The following is a 13296-nucleotide window of genomic DNA, read 5'->3' as shown; positions in this document are numbered from 1 at the left end:
TAATACTGTATGATATGAAAATGTGTTTCTAAGGTTTCAATATTAAATTCGAAGTATTAACGAAAGTACAGTTGATTTTGCGACTGTGAATGACGCAAGTATGTCAGAAAGCGAGATGTGTCACCTTCTGCCTTATCATTCTGTGAAATACTATCTCTGGTTCCTTCTATTTAAATTCGTATGCCGATAATTTTGTAATGTCTGTGCATCGATTATGATGTGGAATGAGTAATTGCTTAAACTTTGAATGTTGACGCGAAGAAATTCAATTGCAAAAATTGTATAATTAAGAAGAATATTTACTGTGTGAGATTGAAATGGCAATGTGGCTGTAAGTTATTCAAGATATTTACTTTTTATTATTGAAATTCTTCGACAAGTTGCCGGCAAAGAAATTGTACGCAAATTGACATAAAATTGTACTTAAAAATTTTGCCACGAGATATGAGATAGTGGTAATTTATTATTCTAAACAGATCGGAACTCATTTACAGACTTAAAGAACAATATACAATAGATTCAAATAACAGAAATATCTCATGTCTTTACCTGAACGCATTTTCACAACAAAATACACCGTACATCATAATATCGCGCCACTATAATTACTGAAAATTCTAGTTAAGAATCGACTGCGATATTCTAAAAATATAATGAAGAGAAAGATGTTTCGTATCAATATTTGATATCGACTATTTCGTTCAAAATCGATTAAAACAGCGTGACGTGTTTAAAGCGTAAAATCGTTTGTCAAGTGAAACGTCACTTCGTCAGTGTCTGAAAAATATGCACAACGTACGGACGCATCCAGGATGTTCTCGCATGTGGGTGGCAAAGGTTCCGACCGCGCGGCGAAAGAATTTAATTCCCGGAGCGGACGTCAAAGTAAAATAAATCCGGTTAATCAAAGCAACGAACGGCGATGGTAAACCAGAGGAAAGTCAGTTTTCGTTTCCATGGAGAATTGATTTAAGCCTGACTGGGATTTGGTTGGGCGCAGATAGAGAGTGAATGAAGTATCGGGAGCGGTATGAGTAAATTTGGAACACGAAAGTGCACCGAGGCGTATTCCATTTTCTCTCCACTTGGAACGGTGTTTCTGGCGTTTGATCTCTGGTTCATTTGCGTTGCTCCATTTGCAGCGAACTTATTACGTTGCCTTATCGAGTTTCCACCTTGTTGTTCCAACAAGACTCTGTCCGTGGAGACATCAAACGCGAAGGTAATTTCGTAGGTGTCAACGGGTCAAGTGCCGAAGCGATGACGGACCGGCAGGAAGAGAGCACTTAGGGTTGGAGAATAATAAGGAACCTCGTTACGGTAACAACGGACCCCGAGTCCGCAGAAAATGTCGTCTAATCGCGCGGCCGGCCGTGGTTAATTGTAGCTGCTTCTGTTTGCTTTTGTTTGAAATTCATGAAATTCGCCCGGAAACACCGTTGTTGCGCGACACTCGTTAATTAGGCTAACGAGTTTTATCAATCATCGTCAAGAGTCCGCGCAGCTCTTTCACAATGGGACTGAATAACTCTCTAACGGTAATGATAATGGAGTACTCTATTCTCGAGTTGATGTTTATGCATTTCCAAAGGAATACACACGATTATTTATCGTAGACATGCAAATTCATCCAACATCTTCGAATAATCGTGTAAATATTCATGAGACAGTTCTGAAGATGATGTCCTTTTGATGTAAAAAGCAACAGTGTAAACGCATGTAAACTGCACAAGTATTCGAGAGTCGTTATTAACCCTTTGCACTCGAGTGGTGACTCTGAGGCACCATTAAAATTTGTTATATCACGTTCTAAGATCATTTTCGTATTAACAAAATTTAGATTTAAATAATTGTTAAGGGCGTAACTGTTGCGTGAGTCACAAGAGTCAATTTCATATGCATAAAATGCACTTTGTCGTATAAAATAAAAATACTATAAGCCAGAAAAATTATTCTAGATTTACAGTTGAAATAGCTTCGAGTGCAAAGGGTTAAATAGCAAGGACGTTCTTTTCTAATCCATTTTATTAATATGTTCGAAAGACAGTTTTATATAACCGTGTCCTTGAACGAACTTACTTTTTTAAGATCGATAAATCTTTAGCGCGTTTATTGTGGAATCTGCAGGTAAACAGGTTACATCACATTACGCTTTCAAGTGAAAATTGTTGTGAAATAATTATGTAGGGCAGAATCTTATGGTGGTGTTCGTTATTGCAAAAAGTCACACAAACATGATTTATATTTCTCTTTTTTCTATCGTACGTTACGAAAATACCTACAGTTACTTTAATATATTTTAATACAATAGGCCAAAAAATTAAACATTCACTTTTAAACTGCAAAATTGCTCATACAGGGTTACCCAAAATTATCTTTAAGATGTTCAATAAAAATATCTATCAAACGCTACGTTTGTTTCTTGTCACTTTCTTTTTTTTTACTAACCTACAATGACAGACAATTTTAATGGAGTTGTATACGATTAAAGAGCGTGTTAAAGTTATTCAAATTTATTTTCAAAATCATTGTTCGATAAAAATTACCCGTCGTAAATTACGTGATTTTTTCGGCACTCATAATCGTCGATCTGAGCAAACAATTCGAAATGTGGTTAAAAAATTTGATAAAACTGGCTCTTTTCATGATATACCAAAGCCTGGCAGACCAAAATCAGCTCGTTCGAATGAAAATATTGCTGCCATTCGTGAAAGTGTTGCGAATGAACCATCAGCATCAATTCTACGTCGTTCCATGACAGTTTGTGGTGAATTTTGCATAAAGATTTGCATTTGCATGCTTACAAAACTCAATTTACATAAGAATTAAAAGAAAGTGACAATTTACAGCGTAGAAATTTCTCTGATTCGTGGTTGTTAGAACATCGTTGAATTGATGCGTTGTTTTCACACATCATCTTCAGCGATGAAGCTCATTTCACATTGGATGGACACGTCAATAAGCACAATTGTTGTATATGAGGAGAGCTAAGAGCTATTAAAGAAAAATCACTTCACCCAAAAGATGTTACTATTATAATGAAATGATTATTGATTATTTATGGCTGAAATTAAATGGAATCATCAATGTTTATTTTCAAGGAGACGGAGCTACGCCACAGACAACGCGTGAAAACATCACTTTGTTGCGATCGAAATTCAATGGTCGATTAATTTCAAGAATAGATGATGTGAATTGGCTACCCGGTTCGTGTGATTTGACCTCATTGGATTTTTTCATTGAGTTACTTTGAAAAGCAAAGTTTATGTCAACAAGCCAGTGAACAATTCATGACCTAAAAAACAACAGTAGAAATGAAATTGGTGAATTGAACGAGCAAATATGCCAAAACGTCATCGAAAATTTTGATATTTGAATTGATGTCTATAATAATAATAATATAATATCATTTTTCACACATTATTGTCATAGATGGTACTTGATAATTAGAAAAAAAACCAATAAAGTTAGAAATAGTTTATTTTTTATTTTAAAAAAGGACATCCTATTTTGAATAACCCTGCATTCGAAATGCTGTGATTTGCTCATTTCAAAGGGCGAATCCTCTACTTTTACACCCCTCAATTTAATGTTTTCAAAAATCCCTTTTTGTCGCAAGATCGCATAAATTTTAATTCTACAAATAAATATTCAACAAAGTTCTCTTTGCCCCGAGGCTCACGATGTCACGGTCTCCCCTTCAAAATTTCGTCGTAAATGTAATTAGTTTTGGCGTGATCATGCTCCAAAGTGAAATTGTTGCTTTCGACTTCGGTGTGCCCCGCCGGGGCAGCGTATCCCGCCCAATGGCACCCTCTGCCCTCTTCGAAGGAGCCGCGTGTCCCGTGTCAAAGTTGTAAGTGGCTCGCCGTTTCGACGGGAGCTCATTCACCGCGAGATGGAAGTTGCCAGACGCGTCTGCGTTTTCTAGAGGCTAGGCGCGGCGAAACGGCGGTCGCGCGCGGTGTCACGGAGTAAACATATTCTCGCATGCGGCCGCCATTATGCTCGCCACTTTCCGCGTTACCAGCCCCCGAGGAGATTGCAGGAGCAATTTTCAGAAATTGCAGAACTCCGGGACGAGGAGGATTCATCTTACACGGTCCGCGCGCCATTTATCAAGCGCATCGACGCGGCGCAGCGTGGCGCGGCGCGGAGCAGCGCGGCGCGGCGCGACGCGACGCGGAGTGGACTCCGCTGTTTCGTTTTGGGTTTATCGAGCTGATCGATCCGGCCGAGCGTTTTCTGGGGTCTTTTTGCCGTGTTTCTTGCGCGATATGACTTCGAAACCGCTTTTACCGGAAAATACGTTTTATTTGGTGGCGCGAGCGCTCGAATTCGCATTCGGCTGTTCTTGTTGTCCTCGGTTTGCCGATCGAAGCGCGCGCAAAAAGAGGAGCACGCGGCGCTTCGGGATCGGTCGATTTAAAATAGGAGCACTTCAGAACTATTTTTGGACGCGGTTATTAATAGGCTTATCGTGGATGGAGTCATCGACACGATGGCAAACGAGGTTTTTATCCTTTTATGTGCGGGATTGTGCCCCTCTTTGGGTTTTAATAGCGCCTTTGATCTGGAGCGAAAGTATGATGTATTGCTTTTATCTGGGTCGAGTAATTGTGCGTACGTTCCAAGCATGAATATTTCTTATCATTTTTGAGACAGGAATCTATACACCTGTAGTTTGATCCTTCTACGGTGTTCTCGTGATTCAGATCTTGTATTAGGTTTGTTTGATTGTTTTAAACAGTTAGCTGTTGCAACCACTTTGAAAAATATGTCATAAGTGTGCCATATATGTTTGATTATAAATATAATTTAATAAAGTATATCAAAGTACATATCCTTCAGTTATTTGTTTTTTACGTGCATACTCGTTATAAAGAAATATCAACATCTGTCTTATGGCGAGTATCCTCGTCAAAAACAGCTAACTGGTTAATTACCACCTTGTTGGAATCAAGTTTATTGCATATCGCAAATTAATTTTTACTTTCTTCAATTCCTTATCCTTATTCTTTATGTATAAATAGTTTTTTTGAAAATTCGTATTGTAGCAGTATCCAAAAATATGCATCGAGTTTTCGAATTGGATTTATGCGAATCGAACATCGTTTTATTATTACTGCTATGAAGATAATCTTAATCACGGTTTCGATTTAAAAATAACTCTTTATAAAATGAAATTGAAGTACGGTGGAATGTATAATAGTTCCCCGATAAGATTGGGGAGAGACCTTTTGAGAATTATCATTGAGAGTAATTCAATAAGCGTTCACTCAAATGAATGATAGGATCCTTGAAGATACTATGGAACTTAGACGAAGGCATACAAAAGCGTTATAGAATTGCGGGTACCCTTTAAACCTGTCGATAGAACTCGATGAGGAAAATTAGTAAAGTATTAATAATCATCCATGCGAAAATGACCAATTTCTGAACAATTCAATTTTACTTCATTAGTACAAAACATTTCCAGATTGCAACTTTAATTATCATTAAATATAGGGTAGTTGTTAAACATTTGTACATATGAGAAAGTTTATATATCCTTTCTATAAGCCTGTGTCTCTACGAAGAGCTTATGCAACATTGTTTCGTATTTTAACAAAATTCCAGTAACGATACTAATCATTAGACACACAGCGGGTATTTATAAAAATTCCGATCTTCTAAGAATAATCAGATAAGAGAAAGATATCAAAAAGAAACTCACTACGTCGTCAAGAACATTTCTAAAGCTACGTAATCTAATCATCAACGTACTAACCACAGACAATTCATAACAAAGGGAATTAAGCAGACAAGGTGCGACACCAATTACGGTCATAAAAGCAAAACCCGATAGCAATTAACAATTTGTCGAGTCCGGAAGGGCCATTAGCGAAACGCCGGATTCGATAAAAAGCTTTCGATTTTGACCTTTCGCAGGGAGAGACTGAACTTTGCCCATTGTTGAATGTCCACTGTCCAAGCAAAATTTCCATTGCGAATGGTAAACATTGATTTTCGCACTAGTAGTTGCTCGTTTTGTTGATTTACATTACGATAGAACCTCGATTGTTCAAACCTTCGATATCAAAATTCTGTGTGACCTAAATACGTTTCAATACCCATGGTTGATTCAATCCAAGATGATTCGTTATTTTTAACACTTTGAGCGTTCCAGTGTCAACAACAAAAATTTCATGAAATTAAACTATTTCATTACTCAAATATAAATTGAAAAGTTAAGTAACATCACAGCAATCACTTTTTCAATATTCTTACGTTTTCTGGTTTCTGATATAATTGGGAAGATATAACAGATTGTTGTAAAAATGAATGATCGAATCTAAGGAATTATAAAAATCGATTCAGCGCAGTTTTTTGAAAAAACGTATCATAATTATATTACTGAAAAACATTTATTCTATTTATATCATTGATAAAGTATAACGTAATTACGCTACTTAAGAAGAGTATTATATTGGGTTGGCAACTAAGTAATTGCCGATTTGTTCAATGAAATAAAAAATTTTTTTACTTGGAATGAAGTTTAATCTGTAATGTATTTTCCATTTTGTTCGATGACCTTTTGCCATCTCTCTGACAACTTGAAAATTCCACGCTCGTAGAAAGTCTGATCCTTTTCGGCCAAAAATTGAGTTAAGTGAGGTTTTACATCGTCATCATCATTAAAAGTTTTACCACGAAGGGAGTTGTCCAGGGATCGAAATAAGTGGTAATCCGATGGCGCGAAATCAGGGCTATATGGTGAGAGTAACATCATTTCCCAACCAATATCCATCAATTTTTGCCGATTGGACAAAGACGTGTGCGGCCTAGCATTGTCCTGGTGGAAAATGACACCTTTACGATTGACGAATTCTGGTCGCTTTTCCTTGACCGCTGCATTCAATTTGTCCAGTTGCTAACATTCACGGATAATAAAAAATAACATAATAATAATAGTAATAATAATAATTTTATAATATAACATTTACGGATATCATAAAAATGGGTGTGAGAGACATCTATAACTGAAATCGGCAATTACTTAGTTGCCAACCCAATAGTAGTTTAATAAATCTTGACTGAATAAATCGAACTTTATTTTTACGCTTTATATACATATATAGAATGCTTTATTTATTAAGATCAGTTATTTGCATTTACTTCATTTAGAACAAATATTGTGAACAAAAATAAAGGGAGTTGCATAATATTCAATCGAATCAAAATTGGCGCGAAATCAGGGCTATATGGTGGGAGTAACATCAATTCCCAACCAATATCCATCAATTTTTGCCGAGTGGACAAAGACGTGTGCGGCCTAGCATTGTCCTGGTGGAAAATGACACCTTTACGATTGACCAATTCTGGTCGCTTTTCCTTGACCGCTGCATTCAATTTGTCCAGTTGCTAACATTCACGGATAATAAAAAATAACTTAATAATAATAATTTTATAATATAACATTTACGGATATCATAAAAATGAGAGTGAGAGACATCTATAACTGAAATCGGCAATTACTTAGTTGCCAACCCAATAATTGCAGAATCAACGCTTTGACTACCTCGTTCCTCATACGTGGGTGACAGAATTATTAAAAATTTAATGTCCAAGAATTAATTTTTACGCTAATCCATTATAATTTCTTAATTTTATTAAGATTCGCAACAGGTAAGAATATTGAGAAAATAATTCATGTCCTGTAACTTTGCTTTGCAATTTTTATTTTATTCAATAAAATACTTTAATTTTACTATATTTTCGAGGTTTTTGACGCGTCCGTCATTAATAAGTGTGGAAGTAAATATCTCTTGAAGGAAGCATTTGCAAGCACACTAAATTCATATTTAAAGTTTGACGGTTCAAACCGAATACATTCTGTATAAATCAGAAGAGATTCAGCTTTAAACTGGAATTTAAAAAACGCTTCACGATCTGTACATCGATAATACCCAGATAAATTCGGGTAACCGTGTTTCTACTGTCTAACGTTACTTCTTAGCTGAGATGCAGGAAACACTTCGGGGCCGCAAAGTGTTCGCGCCTGGTCACGGAGACGGGCCACGGAAACGGACCACGAGGATGGCCATTCCAGACCGCTAAAAATAATGCTCGGCATAAGCATAACGTCGGTTCTCTCGCGTGTGGCGCGTCTGTCACGTGAAAACCGGGGTGGAACCGAGCAAAAGAAGCAGGCGAAAGGGAGAGAAACGGTGAAGTCGGTTGGTAGGTGAAGCCCCGAGTGCGGGAGAGAAGATAAATGGCGGCCGGCGAGCTCGAACTCGTCAGGCTCGACTCTCGGCTTGGCTCGGGCCAGCTCGAGGAGCTGGCGAGGAACGAATTAACGCAAATGTAAATATTCGCAGCTGCCATTCGCACGCCGGCACGAAACGAGAAATTGCCTCGATTAACGTCTTCCTCGCCGGCTCCGAGGGAGCGGTGCCGAGACCGATTTTCCAACCGGCAAAAATCCTGGATACCTGATCGGCCGGGATCTCGCGTCGCGTCGACCAGTTCCCCACCGCGGCCATATAAATTGGTCCCCTTTCTGCGATTTATACTCGTTTAATTAATAGCGGAGCGTTCCTCGGCCTGATCCGACTATACGTCTCCCGGCGACGGTCGCGCCGGCCGTCTGCCAGTTTTATTCGGATTTAACGGGACGGCTATCGGAATATCGATTGAATTTTTTATACTCATAAAGTTTTATGTCGATACGCGGAGCCGGTGTGTCCCCGACACTGGGTTTCTCATATTTCTCTCCGAAATACCGATTGTTTTTTGATCGGCCGCGATCGCTCCATGGTTTTACGCGCAGCCATGTCCTCCGATGGCTTTTCGCCTTTCCGTTTTTCTTTCGAACGCGCAAATTGAAATTACTGTTTCCCTAAGTGGCTTTTATGAACAGTGCTGAATTTCATGCACAGTTCGAGTCGTCGCATTCGCATACGCGGCTGCCCACTGTTTGCGATGCTGTTGAATTTTACTACAGGCTTTCGACGGTAAATTCAGCATCTGTCGCGCGACACGCTCGTCGGCTTGTTGTTGTTCTCTTGTAGGATTGTTTTATTGGCGACGTAGAGTTCATTAATTTGCGATGGAGTCGCGACTTAGCTTACTGTGTACCATTTGCGAACTGGACGAAAAAGCAAGTATCCCATCGCTAGAGATTTCTAGTAACAATCTCTCACGTAAAAGATTTGAAGACAAAACTCGTATATTTAAAAACATGGGAATTTGAATTATTCTGTTTTGCAGCATTCTTATTAGATGTTTTATTAGATGTCTTATTAGATGACTAGATTATTAGATGTTTTCTTTGCTTATTGCTAGAACTAGTTATTTCGATTCACACGACTGTGAAGACTCGTTTAAAAATACAAATCTTCAAACACCGCGTAATAAGAGACATATTACCAATATTTTGTTCGCAAGTAACGTAATCGGAAGTAATATTTCATCTCCAGTAATTATTCCACTGTTCGCCTTGTATGCTACATCAAAACATTTAAGGGATCGCACACTATTTTATTCTAGAATCCATCGTATAACGTATGGATCTCAAAATTATGTTATCGATTAAACCGATTTCGATAAAGTTTTCGGTATCCATAGAAGTTACCGAGATTTGCAAAACGTATTTCTTATATTTCCGTCCCTGGTTGAAGTAAAAATGTTATAAAATGCAAGCTTCCAAGTAATAGCAAACTAAAAAAGAAATGTATTTTAATCGTTGTTCCATAAACTAGTCCCTCTAACATCTCCTAGAGCTTCAAGTCATTTTAATGTAGTTCGAAGAAAGTTTACTGCGTTTTAGAAGGTTTTCGTATATTTCTTGCCAAGGGTTGTACAAACCAAATGCACAGTCTCAGTCTTGATCCAAATCACTATAGTAGGGTTGAACACAAAAGCCCATTGATTCATTCTCAGCGCATTTTTGTCCCATTTAGACCTTATTTCCATGGCGGCTGATATTTTCCACGCCGACGTATGGGGTCCATGGGAACCTCCAGCTGAGAAGAGCTCGTGCCGTTTCTCTTCGCGTTACCAGCACGCTTCCTTCTACAACGTTGGTGTTCTCGTTTTTTGGCTTCGCTACTCGTGGCCGCGTCTCGTCGAGCAGACGACTTGGCGCAGGCCACTTTATGTCCACGTGAAGTTACGGGCCTTCCTGAACCCGCGTATCTTCGAATCTCCCAACTTCTACGGTTCAACGAGGCGGCGCGCTGCGCCGCGACGGCCATTCTCTCTGGCATAAAGTTATAATTTCGTCCGAGGAAGCAGCGCGCTCGGACACAGGAACGCCGGGCGTAAATTTTTCGACCGTTTTATTCCGCACATTATCGTCAGGGACGTCAAGATCAGATAATCTGGCCGGTATTATATGGCGGCGGTCGGACGCGTGCCAAGTCTTTATTCGAGGCAATTTATCCGGTGCACCACTTTTGTCATCGTTCGCGGGAAAAGTGTTTTTAATTGGCCTTCGGTAACCCCCTTTCCCTGTACCACCGTTAATTAGGCCAGTTTCATTTACCTTTGCGAGAGGCGAGATTTTTTAATTACCCTCGGGGTGAGAGGCGAAATTCATTTTCCTCAGGAGGAGAATTCATCGTTTGCCTTTTTCAAGTAGAGGGGAACGTTTTATTTCATTCTGGTTTTGGTGCGTTTTACGTTTCTTTGAAATATGACGCCAATGTACATAGAACGTTCGAAATTGTTATTTTTATTTAATTTTTCCAACCTCTGCACGATTTTTCAGGAGTATACTACTTTTTATCTCGATGTTGGAATTTGGATTTTTATGTGACCTGTTTCAAAACTTGGTTCTATGTTTTAATTGATAGGTTTGTACAGGTTTTTTGTCCATGTTTTTTATGTGTTCGATTCTATGAGAAATGTTTAATAGATTTAAAGGCCAATCTGACTATGGCGTTATGAAAACAAATCAATTGATAACTTGCATAACAGGAAAGTAATAGCAGTTATAAGTAGATCACCTGTTGATTGAAACTGTAAAGCAAGAGAGATTGAAATATGATCGAAGCTCTTTTATGTAACTATTTTTAGGGAACTTATAAATGTTAATGAACAGTATAAGAAGAATTCTATATACATTAAATACTTTGAATTTTTTCTTGCAAATGCGGAAGTTACAATGATGCAGTGCTATTACACAAATGACAGTGATTTCATACTATGTACAGTAATTAGGACACCCTTTATACGACCGGCGGAAGCTATCGATGTGTTATTTGGATGCATATGCGTCTGCTAAACACGTATATGTATATACATGTATAATTCGGCAATTAGCAATTTTTTATCCCATATGCATATACACACATGCAAACGTAAATAACTAATCAAAATAAATATTCCAGTAAAGTTTTTGTTCCTTACATATCACCACTTGTTCCAATAATTAAAAAATTTAATAAACAAATTCCATAAATAATTTCAAAGTTTTATTCGTACAATCTATTCGAAACATTGTTCGAATAATGCCCAATTCTGAGTGTTCCGTACTCGAGGGTAGTAACAAGCGCCATCAACGACTCAACATCAAAGAATACTGATTTCATAATTTGGTCCGGTAATACTATCACCAAAACAAGGATCTTCTCAAGTTAAGCATCTTCTCGGAACCGAGTAATTCAGTGTCAAGATGAACAAAACGCTTCTATTTATTTTCGCGGCGATGCCCGGTTTCCGGTTCCCCGAAAATACGTCAGGAATCAGCTGATCCGCGTTCGCGATACGCTGACCGCGAGAGCAGCGCCACGGCGCAGTCACGGCGTCGATACGAACCAGTCTCCACCTCCTACGTCCGCCAGCCAGGGATCCGTTCGTGTTCGTGCAGTCCAGTTCCGATGTTCCTGCGCGACGGTACGAAAACGATCGGGGGGGTACCGAGCGTAACGAAAACAGTTCGTAGTAATCTCGGCGCGGTTCGGATCGCGCGTGAAATACCGGTGTCGCGTATTAACGAGTCAGTGTAAAAAAAAGTGCGTGGAACAGTCGGCGCGGACCAGCTCGCAGCAACTTGGAAGAGTTTTCACCGGTAACGTATCGCATACGCGCGAGGTACGGCGCTTCAGATCGTCCCGGTGACAATCGGTTCCCCTGCGCTTTCGTTATTATCTGTGAACGGCCGCCGTTGTGCCCGTAGATTAGGCGGATTACGACGGGTCGGAGCGAACCGGTGCGCCGCGATCGACGACGCTTGTTTACGTTGGCCGCCGGCAAGCCAGAACGGCCTGGAATAGGGAGAACGAGATCCGCCGCGCGCTGTAAACGGACAAAAGGGATTCGAACTTGTGAGAGTGTGTGCGGGCGTGCGTGCGTGCGTGCGTGTCTGCATGCGGTTGCGTGGACGTCTCTTTTGACGTGAGGATGCTCGCGAATGACCTTGCGAGCCGCTCTGCGCTCGACGCGGTTTTTGGCTGAATTCTCGCGTGCTTTTCAATCGTCCGACGACTATGCTCGATAACAGCTAACAACACAGTAAGTTTCTTCTTCGTGCACGCCGGCCGCTTGTGTGATCGAACCGTACACACACGTTCTCGCTCTCGCGTGTTGTGTGACGCGTTACGTGACACTGTTTTTCGAATGCTTCGGCTCGCGAACGACAAGGCTCTCACTGTCTCGTAATGTTGTTCTAGAGAAACGTTTCTGTGATTCCAATAAGGATTTGCGGAATCGTTGTTTTGACTGTGGATTTACTATTTCAGGATTTTTTTTCGCGTTCCGGGTTTGGTGGGCACCGTAGATTCTTCTTTGATACTGTTTTCGGGTGGATTAGGGGTTGGAGCGCGTTTTTAATGTACACCGCGAATTTATGAATTTTTGAAATTCTTTGCAGCTTTTTTTATATTGTAGATAGACATTAATAGAGACTTTGCTGTACAATTGTAAACTCAGAAGAAAACTTATGATCTGATCGTGAAAACATTTTATATTTTCATGGGGTATTTGACCAGGTTTTATAGTGGATTTAAGAAAATAAATATCGTTAATGGGATTCTCCACAATCCACTTTTTTATTTTGATCAATTATCTCCGCTTTATAGAGTAGACAGCTAATTTTATTTACATTTGGATCTATTACAATTGCTAATAACAATTGTAAATAATAAATAATATATAATAATATTTAAATAAATAATAACAATTGCTAGATGCTATGTCTGTAAATTGAATTGAATCGACAAAGAAATAGGAACTACAAAATTTAGTTAAATTAAATTTATTGTGGTTCACCACACACTATACAATAATTAAAAGATAGTAATATGATAT

At 39.2% G+C, this 13296-nt stretch overlaps 2 protein-coding genes across 4 annotated transcripts in view; both read left to right on the top strand.

Moving 5' to 3' along the window:
* Positions 1-13296, top strand: part of LOC143261143 (uncharacterized) — a 158706-nt gene that overhangs the window by 49267 nt on the left and 96143 nt on the right. The window lies entirely within an intron of this gene.
* LOC117218758 (Ras GTPase-activating protein raskol) overlaps positions 11856-13296 on the top strand; it is a 258017-nt gene continuing 256576 nt past the window's right edge. For 2 of the 3 annotated variants that reach the window (XM_076527741.1, XM_076527739.1), the window contains exon 1: positions 11856-12058. The gene's annotated coding sequence lies outside the window, so the exon portion shown is untranslated. The remainder of the gene's footprint in view (positions 12059-13296) is intronic. The other variant, XM_033467379.2, reaches the window with a different exon arrangement.

This window comes from Megalopta genalis, chromosome 1 (genome assembly GCF_051020955.1).
Source record: "Megalopta genalis isolate 19385.01 chromosome 1, iyMegGena1_principal, whole genome shotgun sequence".
NCBI lineage: Eukaryota > Metazoa > Arthropoda > Insecta > Hymenoptera > Halictidae > Megalopta > Megalopta genalis.
The sequence above is the reverse complement of the archived record's forward strand: the minus strand, read 5'-3'. Positions and strand labels throughout refer to the sequence as shown.